The sequence below is a fragment of the Palaemon carinicauda genome, chromosome 36 (assembly GCF_036898095.1).
Source record: "Palaemon carinicauda isolate YSFRI2023 chromosome 36, ASM3689809v2, whole genome shotgun sequence".
Classification (NCBI taxonomy): domain Eukaryota; kingdom Metazoa; phylum Arthropoda; class Malacostraca; order Decapoda; family Palaemonidae; genus Palaemon; species Palaemon carinicauda.
The window spans coordinates 16,967,355-16,980,124 of record NC_090760.1 but is presented as its reverse complement, the minus strand read 5'-3'; the positions used below and the strand labels follow the sequence as shown (position 1 = coordinate 16,980,124).

At 44.8% G+C, this 12,770-nt stretch overlaps 1 pseudogene; it reads right to left on the bottom strand.

Moving 5' to 3' along the window:
* The window catches only part of LOC137628501 (U3 small nucleolar RNA-associated protein 15 homolog), a 203,407-nt pseudogene that overhangs the window by 141,352 nt on the left and 49,285 nt on the right, over positions 1 to 12,770 (bottom strand).

Below are 12,770 nucleotides of genomic sequence, written 5' to 3'. Positions count from 1 at the left end.
CATCGTTTCTAGCCCCGTTTTTAAAGACATGGACGCTGCCAAGCACTCCTTCGTCTCATGTTCTCTCTTCAAGAGAAACTCTGACAGCTTTGGGAGGTCCTCGTTGAACTGACGTCCAGCGATATCGGCCTCCAGCTTCCCGACTGAGAAGGTAACGTGAACGTCCTTCCAGTCTTTGTCATCTAAAGGGAAAGCAAGGGAGAAAGGCTTGCTTTCTTCCAGTGTGGGGCAGAGCTTTCCTGCCCTCACGGCCTTCAGAGCTGCTTTAAACCCTTTATCCATAAAGGGAAAAGCACGTTGAGGGTCAGCAATAAACGACGGATGTTTTTTGCTTAATGCGGGCACCTTTGAGCTAGTGAATGCCCTCTCCTTTAGCTTTGTGGAAAACAAAGCCTGTGCTTTAGCGAGCTCAAGGACAATTACTTCCTTGGGCTCCGTCTCTTCTTTGGATGCCGGTTCAGTTCTGAGCCGGACATAACAATCCGGGTAGGATGCCCTGCTGGGCCAGAACTTTATTTCCTCCACTGGGACGGTACCCAGTTTCTCCGCAAGGAAAATATTGCATGCTGACATAGGCATGTGCTCCGCGTACCTCCACGGGTTAACATCAGAGAACACAGGGAGATCCTTCACATTTAGTTTCTTCGGGGCTAAGCGCGAGGAAACTAATTGTTCGATCTCTGACCGGAAAGTAGTCTCTTTCTCGGAGGACCTCTCCTGCAAGTCGTACACCATCGACATCAGAGATTGCAAGGTGGTCGTAAGTGCCTCCAGATGAGGCGGTTGCGAAGAGGTTGAGGGTGCTGGTTCCACCACAGCTGCTGAAGAGACCGACACCGCTTCAGCATTCTCAACCTCGTTAGTAGGAGGAACAACTGCCTCCTGTTCTGACTCTTCTACGAGGAGATTCTTCTCAGTCTCCTCGGAAACGACAGACATATTGTCGTCCAGGTGGACGCTTTCCAAAGCATCCGCCACGTCAGGATCTCCAGGTTTCTGAACCTGGAGTTGCACCAAGGGGATCGAAGGTTTGGTCTGGAGAATGACGGAATCGTCACGAGCTCCGGGGAAGAGACAGTCCCTCATCCTAGCATTAGGAAGGTATGGGCCCGAGGTATTCTTTTGAAAACCTCTAACCCATTTCCGCAGCGTAATCCTAGCTGCATCCCTAGACTCCGCAGACTTTTGATCATCAAAAGCCTCCTTAACCAACTTGTCACACACAGTACATACCTCTGGGTCCCAGTACTTGAGGACCCCTTTGGTGACAGAACAGCGAGCGTGAGACCTACACACGCCATGTCCGTAGAAGTCCTTGCTGCGGACCCTACAAAAGTTGTTCCCGCAATCGGGATGCTCCTCCTGTAAAGAAAAGAAAAGCAAATGAGTTTTCTGTGAAATTCTCAAATTTCAACATACAGTAATACATTTATTATATTCAGCTTGGATAGGGTAAGCTATAGTAGGAAAAACACCCACATGTGTTTTCCATCCAGCCATTTGCTATGACCCCTTCCCGTATTGAACCAAGAAATTCACAAGGAATTAAATAACAGAGAGAATATCCAAGATATATAGTGTCCCCTTGACACATCCTCTTATAATGTTCAATACAGTGGATAAATTTAATGGACATAACCATTAAAATAAGAGAGAATCATCTCTCTATGATGGTCTCACAAATGGCTGCTCAAGAACCACTTGTAGGTTGGGAAAATTTTATCATATTTTTCTGGATACAGCAGTTGCCGGCGGCAGTATACCACCGACACTGTCTGCTTTGCCGACACTGCAGATCCCGCCGACACTGCCGGCCCCGCCGACATCGTCGGCTTGTAAGGCCAGTCGGTAAATGCCGCCAGGCAGGTGTCTACCAAGCCTGCCGACAGCCACCGTAAATAAAATATGAATATAGTGCCAACCTGCCGACATTGTCGGCATGATGGGCATATCAGCATATGCCAGCAGGCCGGCATCTGCCGGGCCTGCCAACCACTGCTGGTTATAAAATAAACACTATGAGTGGAAGGTATTGGCCAGCTGCCGACAAGCTACTCAGTTGCCAGCAGGCAGGCCTATCAAACTCACCAACGGCCATCGATCAACAATGTCCGAGATAAGAGATTACAGCCTAACCAACCCAAATCGTCGGCAGAATTAACTGCCGACTATAGCCCATGATAGACAGTAAGAGAGAAAGGTAAGGATAGGAGACGGCAAAGAATCAGCTATGTCGTCTACATCCTGAAAGAGTGTACCAGTGGAAGAGGGAAATCAATTCGGGCTTCCACTCAACCATATCCCATCTCAAGGAATATGGAAGGCAGTCCAAGGGAGGACTCTAAGGAACACTCAAAGATATGAGGTTATCTGTCAGTAACCTAACCAGGCACTGACAGAAAAATCATGCCAGGTCTACAGACGTCCAGAGGAGCCTATGTAGAACCACGGCCATAAGGGTGTTGGGTCATTCAACACGAAAGAGATAGCGGGGAAGGGGTGAATAGTCCATAAGTAAAGCAATACCCTAAGGCATTACTTAACTTGAAGGATTCTGTCCTCGTATAAGCCTCAACTAGGGGAAGTCAATTCCCCAGGTTGGGTTAAGCAATGAGAGAACGTCCAAAAACGAACTCAAGAGAACAGAATCTCGTACCAGGGATCAAAACAGGGAAGAAACCTATCCTCCCGTTAAGAACCCCCAATACAGGACTGTCTGCTAGACCATAAAGAGGAAATTGTGCAACAATAACCTCTACAAGATCTAGGGAGGCAAGCCTCCTGAACAGCAACTAGCCCTACTGGAATACCGACAAGCTACTCAGTTGCCGGTATAAATCCAGGTAGCCAGATACCAAACACAGACTTACTCTGATGTCCCGTCCCCAACTCCAAACTCAATGCTGACAAGCTACTCAGTTGCTAGCTCAGAGAAAAGGAGGGGGAAACGAAACGCCCCAGAAAATTTACCCAACCATAGGTTACAGTAAATTAACTGAGGATAGCCTAGGCTAATTAGAGGAAAAGGGAATTACTCTTATAACTCATAGAGATAGTATTGACTTAAAGGGGCAATGATATCTATCTTACCCCTAAAGACAATACAAGAGTAATGGGGACATATAAAGTATACTAAAGCACTAAAGCTATTAAGCTAGAGAGCTTAGAGAAACGTTCTACGTAACTCTGGTATACTATTATGGAAGAGGAAAGGAAATAGTAATATCTTAATTGTATAAAATATTGCCTGAGCGTCAATACAACTTTACCAGGAAGGTTATATCATGCATGAGGTGTGAAAGTGCCTAGGCTAGAAGCCTAGCACTCGTGAGGCTCGAAATTATAGCCAAATTCACGACAACAATGACATAATATAAAAATCCCTAGCTAAAATACTAAATAGCTAAAGTTATTAAAGCAAGGATGCCGGGAATATCGTTCTTGCTAACTAAATGAACAAAAGAACGATCGCGTCATGACGCCATCCAGCCGGCAACAGCTCTTGTTATGTTAATTACGATATCAATCGAAAAGCAAAATTGACAGGAGCTTCCATTTACACAATTCAAAGATATTACTAAACTTTCCAGAAGCTGATGAAGCTGGGGAATCCATAATTAAGCAGAAAAAGCTTCGAAAATAGCGAGATAACACAGGAAAAACTGGTCAGCAAAGCTACAAACGAAAGAATTATTTGGTGGCGTCGTGCGGTGGCGGATGGCCGAACTATTTACAGTACATTAGGAGAGTCAAGTAGTTTTACCTCTTGAACGACTCTCTTATTTTCTTGCCACTTTCCCTCTCGAAGTGAAAGGCTATTCGGGGTGTAAATAGCTATGAGATGTGTCAAGATACGTCCTTACGGGATATCCCTTGGAGAAATTTAAGGGATACTCGCTCCAGGAGTTAGAATTCTGGATACCTTCGGTAAATTCTCTGGGATATATTACTGTAGTCACATATAACTTAGGAAGCTACTACTGAAGGAACTTCCATCAGCACGACATGGCCTAAGCCCAAAAAGGTTAATTATCACCTACCCATTGTGACCTTTAAATATTCTTAGCAACTGCTTCTGACGATGGTTGAACAATTTCACTGCTCCCATCTCCGAGCCCGCTAAAATCAACTGTCCATCCTTACGGAACTTTCCGCCATAGGCTAGCCGCTTGAATCTTGTGAGACTACGCCAAACTTGAGCTGTCTGCTGGTGGTACACGTTGACCTATAAGAATGCATAGTTTTAGCATAAAGGACTGTCTAAAATTTGCACCCCACCAAAAAAATACAGTTATATCCCAGTTTAAATGACATATTTGAATATTGTAACCTAAAGTACTGTCTTACAAATAGTATACCTCCATACTAATAGTCAAATGAAGCATCTTAGGTTGTGGTGTAACAACTTGGTAATATGACAAATTCGAAGATAATTTGTATTTTTCCTAACCATACAAACCTTAGCTATTTAAATAGGGCATTACTTTTGGCGTAGCTGAAATGACGAGCCATTAGATTTTTAACGAGGGTTTACTACCCCCTCGCTAGTTAGCGAGGGGGTAGGGGAAGAGTAGCTAGCTACCCCTCCCCCCTTACACACCTGTGAACTAGTTCACTTTGCTTGGAGGTAGGACTTATACCGGGGGGCAGGGCTGGGGAGCAAGTTTGATTAAATAGCTAGTTTGTATGGTTAGGAAAAAAGGGATTTTGACGTAGGAAAAATCTATTTCTGGGCGAGGGACCTGTGCCGCCCAGTGAATAAGCTCCATTTAGCACTTATTCTTAGGTAATTTACTGCTAAATATACCAGAGAAAAAATGTAAAGGAGTGCTAGGTTAACTAGCTCGCTCACCTATTGGTGTCGGTATAAAATTGGGCGTATAATCCAGAGGTCCCGCACTATTTAGATTCATCCACGACAGAAACCCCAATAGAGGAGAGCCGTTCAACCTCACTCGGTACTACTAACACTGCATCCGCTCAGAACCCAACTCCTTAGCACCCAAAGTTTGGGGACTCCAAGGGAGAGGAGCTGGGAGGGTTCACTGGGCGGCACAGGTCCCTCGCCCAGAAATAGATTTTTCCTACGTCAAAATCCCTTTTCTGGGCTCGAACCTGTGCCGCCCAGTGAATCTATACAAGAGAATATGTCACCAAACTTGCAAAATAAAGGAAAAAACATAAGCGTAAGGGAAAAACAGGATGCTTTAATCAGAGATGAGTACCAAAAAACAATTATAAGGGTATCTTAAATATGAACATAAATCCACTTGGTGGACAATTGACAAATAAGGTAGGTATAATAATGCCGTGAGTGATAATATATACAGATACTCAGGAGTTTAAAATTTACAAATATAATAACAGTATTCAGGTGCGAGGCCAACGAATACAATAGGGTATAAATGAGGCAGGTAAGAGGGAGAGATAAAGAGACAAGGCATTAACCTGTGAGTTACCTGGGAGTAACTACGCTCCCTGCAGCTACTGCAGAAAATTTTTAAGGCTTCCAAATGTTTAAGGTAGTGTTTCTTGAACACTGACGGTGATTTCCACCCTGTATACCTGGAAAGGTCCGTAAAATTCATGTGGTGAAAAAAGTTCACCGAAGTAGCAACCGCTCTGATATCATGTTGTTATGAACCGCCTTAATGGTTCAACAGGTTCTTTAAAAAAAACTAAAAGAATTGGGACTGGAATGAACCGATGGACTGCAACAACCAAAAGGGTGGGTAAAACAGAAAACACTTAAGTACCTTAACCTAGTTTATTTTACAAAAGAATTATACAAAAATAAATTATATACAATAATTACAATGAGTACAGGTATTGGGAAGCACAGAGACAAAAGATCGCTACCACAAAATCAGCTAAACTTTAAAATCACCAAATGTAGTTTACTTGAAGTTAACGTACATGATAAACAATTATCAAAATTAATAAACAACAACAAACAGTAAGCAGCAGACATGAAAATTTAATAAATGAAACTTCTCATTATTAAACAAACAATAAATACGAGCCCATGCACTGGCTCTTCCAACATCCACAAACAATCCCTGATCCTCGAGGACGTCCATCGAACACTGCGGGAACAACAACGCCAGTGTCGATACAGCAGCCACTTTGCTGCTACCGAAGAATAATTCTTCAAATCCATCACGACCTCGAGGACTAGGTTAAGGACAAGTCACCACCAACTAGGAGACACTCCAAAGCTGGGCCCGCTGCTCCTTCTCGACTGCATTACGAGAAACGGTCCCTCTGGCTTCCCAAACCTGACTCATTCTTGTTACCCACAACGTCACCAAAGTAAACAAGTCTCCCACCTTAACAAAAATAAAGAGGGCAGTTAAAACAAAATTGAAACTAGGTTGTTTCACAGTCAAACAACCTAACACCTCCACACTCAAAAAAAAAAAAAAATCAGAACATTTTTTTTTTCAGATCACACACTCACCCACCCCCAAAGATGTCACAGAACCATCAGCCAAAACAGACCCAATCCTGGCAAGGTCGCCAATGTTATGAACCGCCTTAATGGTTCAACAGGTTCTTTAAAAAAAACTAAAAGAATTGGGACTGGAATGAACCGATGGACTGCAACAACCAAAAGGGTGGGTAAAACAGAAAACACTTAAGTACCTTAACCTAGTTTATTTTTACAAAAGAATTATACAAAAATAAATTATACAGTGAACCCTCGTTTATCGCGGTAGATAGGTTCCAGTCGCGGCCGCGATTGGTGAAAATCCGCGAAGTAGTGACACCATATTTACCTATTTATTCAACATGTATATTCAGACTTTTAAAACCTTCCCTTGTACGTAGTACTGTTAACAAACTACCCTTTAATGTACAGAACACTTAATGCATGTACTACAGTACCCTAAACTAAAACAGGCACAAATATTAAAGGTGATTTTATATCATGCATTTCCTAAACATGCTAAAAAGCATGATAAAAAATGGCAACCAATGTTTTGTTTACATTTATCTCTGATCATAATGTAGAAACAAACTGGAGGTAGAGCTTTGCTTATTACCCAGACATATTTCCCATACTTTTCCCTTAGAACTACATCACATCTTCCTACTTTAGATATATATATATATATATATATATATATATATATATATATATATATATATATATATATATATATATATATATATATATATATGTGTGTGTGTGTATATATATATATATATTTATATGTATACACATATACATACCTACATATATACATAAATACATGCATACATATATATATATATATATATATATATATATATATATATATATATATATTACTGTATATATATGGGTTATGGAAAAAATCCGCGAAGTGGTGAATCCGCGATGGTCGAACCGCGAAGTAGCGAGGGTTCACTGTATACAATAATTACAATGAGTACAGGTATTGGGAAGCACAGAGACAAAAGATCGCTACCACAAAATCAGCTAAACTTTAAAATCACCAAATGTAGTTTACTTGAAGTTAACGTACATGATAAACAATTATCAAAATTAATAAACAACAACAAACAGTAAGCAGCAGACATGAAAATTTAATAAATGAAACTTCTCATTATTAAACAAACAATAAATACGAGCCCATGCACTGGCTCTTCCAACATCCACAAACAATCCCTGATCCTCGAGGACGTCCATCGAACACTGCGGGAACAACAACGCCAGTGTCGATACAGCAGCCACTTTGCTGCTACCGAAGAATAATTCTTCAAATCCATCACGACCTCGAGGACTAGGTTAAGGACAAGTCACCACCAACTAGGAGACACTCCAAAGCTGGGCCCGCTGCTCCTTCTCGACTGCATTACGAGAAACGGTCCCTCTGGCTTCCCAAACCTGACTCATTCTTGTTACCCACAACGTCACCAAAGTAAACAAGTCTCCCACCTTAACAAAAATAAAGAGGGCAGTTAAAACAAAATTGAAACTAGGTTGTTTCACAGTCAAACAACCTAACACATGTGCAAGAGGAAAAGAGTCAGGGCTAGCTTGTTTAATAAAATACAAAATTTGTTGCCTGATCCCTTTAATAGTAATGGTACCGCCTTGTTCTCTAACGAATAGAGGCCCCGAGGAGTTAGAGGAGGTCCGGGATAAATAAGACCTAAGAGTAGTAACAGGGCACAGAGACGGATCTTGCATGAGGGGAACAATTTTCCAGGAGGACCATCTGTTCTGAGGGTCTTCGTTCTTAGCCAAAAAGAATTTGTTAGGAGAAAGAAGGACCTCTCCCAAAGGCAGGAACTCAATATGACCCGGGTCTCTCGACAAGGCTGCCAGTTCAGAAATTCTTGTCCCGGAAGCCAAGCTTACCAGGAAAAGTGTTTTCCTGAGAAGGGGAATGTAATCACAAGAACTGTTAATGGTATCAGAAGCCAATTTGAGTACATCATTAAGGAACCAGGTCACCGGGGTAGGATGAGTAACCGGTTTCAGTCTGGCACAGGCTTTCGGAATTGAAGCTAACAAAGAGTCGGTTAAGTCTATGTTAAAACCCACTAGGAAGATCTTTTTCAAAGCTGATTTAATAGTGGTGATAGTATTGGCTGCCAGACCTGATTCTAATAAAGATCTAAAGAAAGTGACTGTAAGGTTCAAGTTCATACAGTTCACGTCTGAGTCTATCAAAAATTTTGCCAACTTTTTAACTGCAGAGTCATACTGGCGGATGGTGGAATCCCGTTTATCCGATTCTAGGAACAGGGTGTTTTGAGGATCAATATTGGCACCATGCATGGCCGCAAACTTCATAAAGTCCATAAAGTTAGGGCGCTCTGAATGTTTGAGAAAGCGTACACAACGCGTGTTTGTACTATCTGAGACAGAACCGGATTGGGTATCGGGTGAGGGTATAGTCTCAACTCTCGCAGGAGAGGATACCAGTTGCTCTTGGGCCAGTTGGGTGCGACCAAGGCTACTTGTCCCTTGAAGGATCTCAGCTTGTCTAGAACTTTCAGCAAAAGATTCACCGGAGGAAAGAGATAAATCTTTTCCCAGATGTCCCAATTCTGTGACATGGCGTCTGTGGCGTAAGCCTGAGGGTCTAGATTGGGAGCCACATATACTCTCAATTTGTGGTTGGACTCCGTGGCGAAGAGGTCCACTTGGAGACCGGGAACCTGAGAGAGAATCCACCGAAATGACTTTAGATCGAGTGACCATTCCGATTCTAGAGGGGAGGTCCGGGACAGGGCGTCTGCCACTACATTCCGGACTCCCGCCAGGTGGACGGCTGAAAGATGCCAACGGTTCAAGGCTGCTAGGGAAAATATGGCTACTAGCACATGGTTCAGAGGCCCTGACTTTGACCCGCCTCTGTTGAGGCAGCGGACCACCACTTCGCTGTCGAGGACCAGACGAAGGTGTTGTCTCTTGGGAAGAGCGAGACGTTTCAGGGTTAGAAGAACTGCCATGGCCTCCAGCACATTGATGTGAAATTGGCGGAACCAGGAAGACCAAAGACTTTGAACTTTCCTGAGCTGAGAAAAGCCGCCCCAACCTGATAAGGATGCGTCCGTGTGAATGATTAATTTCGGAGGCGGAAATCGAAGGGGAACTGACTTTGACAGACTGTTTGCTCTTGTCCAAGGAAGAAGTCTTTCCCGTAGAATGGGAGGAAGGCGGACTTTCCTGTCCCGGAACTTCCGGTTCGCCCTCGAACGCCAGACACGATTGATATCTTTCAATTTTGCCTTCAGAAGAAGATCCGTCACTGAGGCAAACTGAAGAGACCCCAGAATCCTCTCTTGGAGTCGTCTGGAACTTACTTTGTCTTTGAGAAAGCGTTTGGTGTTCCTTGCAATCTCTAACCTCTTGGGTTTGGGAAGACACAGAGTATGAGATATAAGATCCCATTGCAGGCCGAGCCATTGGAACTTCGATTTTGGAAGAAGACGGGACTTCTTGAAGTTGATCTGGAAGCCTAGAGATTGAAGATAATGGATGACTTTGTGAGTGGCTTTTAGGCAATTTTGGGAGGTGTCTGACCAAATGAGCCAGTCGTCCAGATAGGCTACTACTTGAATCCCTTGATTTCTGAGTTCCTGAACAGCGACTTCTGCTAACTTTGTGAAGATCCTTGGGGCGATGTTGAGCCCGAAAGGCATCACCTTGAAGGAGTAACTTTTGTCCCCTAAGCGAAAGCCTAGGTACGGACGGAAGTGTCTCGCTATCGGGACGTGATAATAGGCGTCTGTAAGATTGATAGAGGTGGTGACGGCCCCACGGGGAAGTAAGGTCCGCACCTGCGAGACGGTAAGCATTCGAAACTTGTCGCATTGAATGGACAAGTTGAGAAGGGATAGGTCTAGAATCACTCTTCTCTTGTCTGAATCCTTCTTCGGGACACTGAACAGCCGACCTTGAAACTTCAGGTGTTTCGTTTCTTGTATGGCGTTCTTTTGTAAAAGATCCTGGACAAATTCGACCAGGTCCGGAGTGGAATGTTGATGAAATTTGTTCGGAGGAGGAGGTCCTTGAATCCAACTCCACCCCAGTCCCTTGGAGATGATACTGAACGCCCAGGGACTGAACCTCCATTTGTTGCGGAAGGCATAGAGCCTCCCCCCTACCTGCTGCACCTCAGTATTGGTTTGAGGAGTTGCCTCCACGTCCGCCTCAGAAGTTCTTTCCCCTGCGAAAGGCTCTTCCCCTGCCTTTGTTCTGGTTAGAACCACGGTGGTAGCCTCTACCTCTACCATAACTCTGGGAAGAGCTATGAGCCTCATAAGACTGGTTAAAGGCAGGAGAGGTGGCGGAGGCACCGGAAAGCTGGCTCTTAGGGAGCAGAACGGTGACAGTGTCATCCGAAGGAGCCTGAGAGGTGGAAGGCTGTGCAGGGGCAACAGGAGATGGGGGAAGAGGCAGCCGGAAAATGGACGAACCACTCTGCTGTTGCCTGAACTGGGTGGAGGTATATGGACGGAGCTTCTTCCTACCCCGGGCTTGGTAATTTGCAGGGTCATATTTACGTTTAGGAGTCAAACCCCAACGGGCTTTAAGGCTCTGGTTGACTCTAGTGGCCTCCGCCAAGACTTCCTCTACAAGATCCTCAGGGAAGAGATTTGAACCCCAACAGGAGGACCGGATAAGCTTATTAGGTTCATGCCTAATAGTCGCCTCTGCCAGGACATGTTTGCGACACCTGCGTTTAGCAGTAGCGAAGTCATACAGGTCATAGTATAATGACTGCAACGTAGCCTTGTTGAGAGACTTAAAAATACCCTCAGTATCGTAAGTCAAGGCTATCGACTCCGTGGAAGTGGCCAAGTTCAGAGTACGGCCAACGCGTAGGCGGGAATCATACTCCTGTTTAATGAGGGATTCCGGGAGACGGGGAAGCCGCTCACTAAACATTACTGAAGCACAGTCTGCCGCTAGCTTGCCGGAGGTAAAAGTGGTATGGACGTTGTCCCACCACTCAATGCCTGAAGGAAGAAGGAGGGAGATTGGATCCACCTCTCGGATGGGAGGCAAGGGCTTCTCCTCCAGAGCATATTGGAAGGCAAGCTCTGCTACCTTATTGACACATGGAGTCACGGTGTTTTTGTCCATTAAGAACATTGTGAAGGAGCTCTTATAAGGCGTCAACATGGTGTTGGTGCAGCCGATGTCATTCAGAAATCTGGCCCACACAGATTGGGCTTGCTCTTTAGGAAAGATGACTGTCTCTTTGGGGACCTTGTCTAATCGAACCAAAGCTTCCTCGGTAAGCCTGGCATAACCATGAAATGGAAATGCCAGACCAGGAGGAAAGAATTCAAAGTCCTCTAGGGGACGAGTGCCAAGACCCTCCAAAGTTAACATTCCGTCTGAGAACGGAGAATGAAGAGCCATACGCCAAGGGTTATTTTTGGCAAACGGCGGGAGCTTAGAGGCATCCGGGATGAGAGAGCTTTGGACTCGCTCCGGAGCACCTTGCTCTAATGCCCCAAGTCTCTGACCGATGTTAGAGAACATCGTGTCCATCTTAGACTGCATCTCTGATACCAACTTGGTCTGCATCTCCGACACGATGCGAAGCATGGCTGATTCGGAAAGGCCCGGGCTAGCAGCCGGAGTGGCGGAATGAACTCCCGGGTCGCGAGACTTAGAGGAGGAGCCAGAAGCCTTAGATGACAGGTTTGTATTCTGCTTAGAACCATGAGAAGCCTTATGAGGCTTATGAGCTTTAGGTAAGGTTCTAGACTTATTCTTGGGGGGAACCGAGTGTGATCGTTGGGACGAATCACGGTCCCCAGAAAAACCATGAAAGGAAGAGCGATCAGATGAAGAAGAAAGAGAGGGGCTGAGGATAGGAATCTCAGCGCCGGAAACACCTGCCTCACTTACCACCCTACCTGTATCTGGATCATCCAATAACATGGGTTCCACGTCAAGGTTCATGGAGGCAACATTGTCTTCTAGATCCCCGGGGGCGTCCGACGGATCCTGCTCTGGATCAATGAACCCCGCTATGGTGGCATCAATGTGGGCAATGATGGGAGCTGCAACATGCCTAGCCACAGCGGCTGAAGACTTGGCGTTGGGGTAAATCAAGGAACAGTAGTCCTCGGAGAGGACGTACGGCCGCTTGGACTTCACGTTCCGGGCAAAACCACCAACCCACACTTTCAGTGTGGCCCGAGCCGCAGACTTTTGCTCCGGGGATGCCTGAAATAATAGTGGGAATTAAAAAGGGAAGACTCCCAGTGGTCCTTCAAGACCATAGATATCTTACTAAATAGTGTGTGTA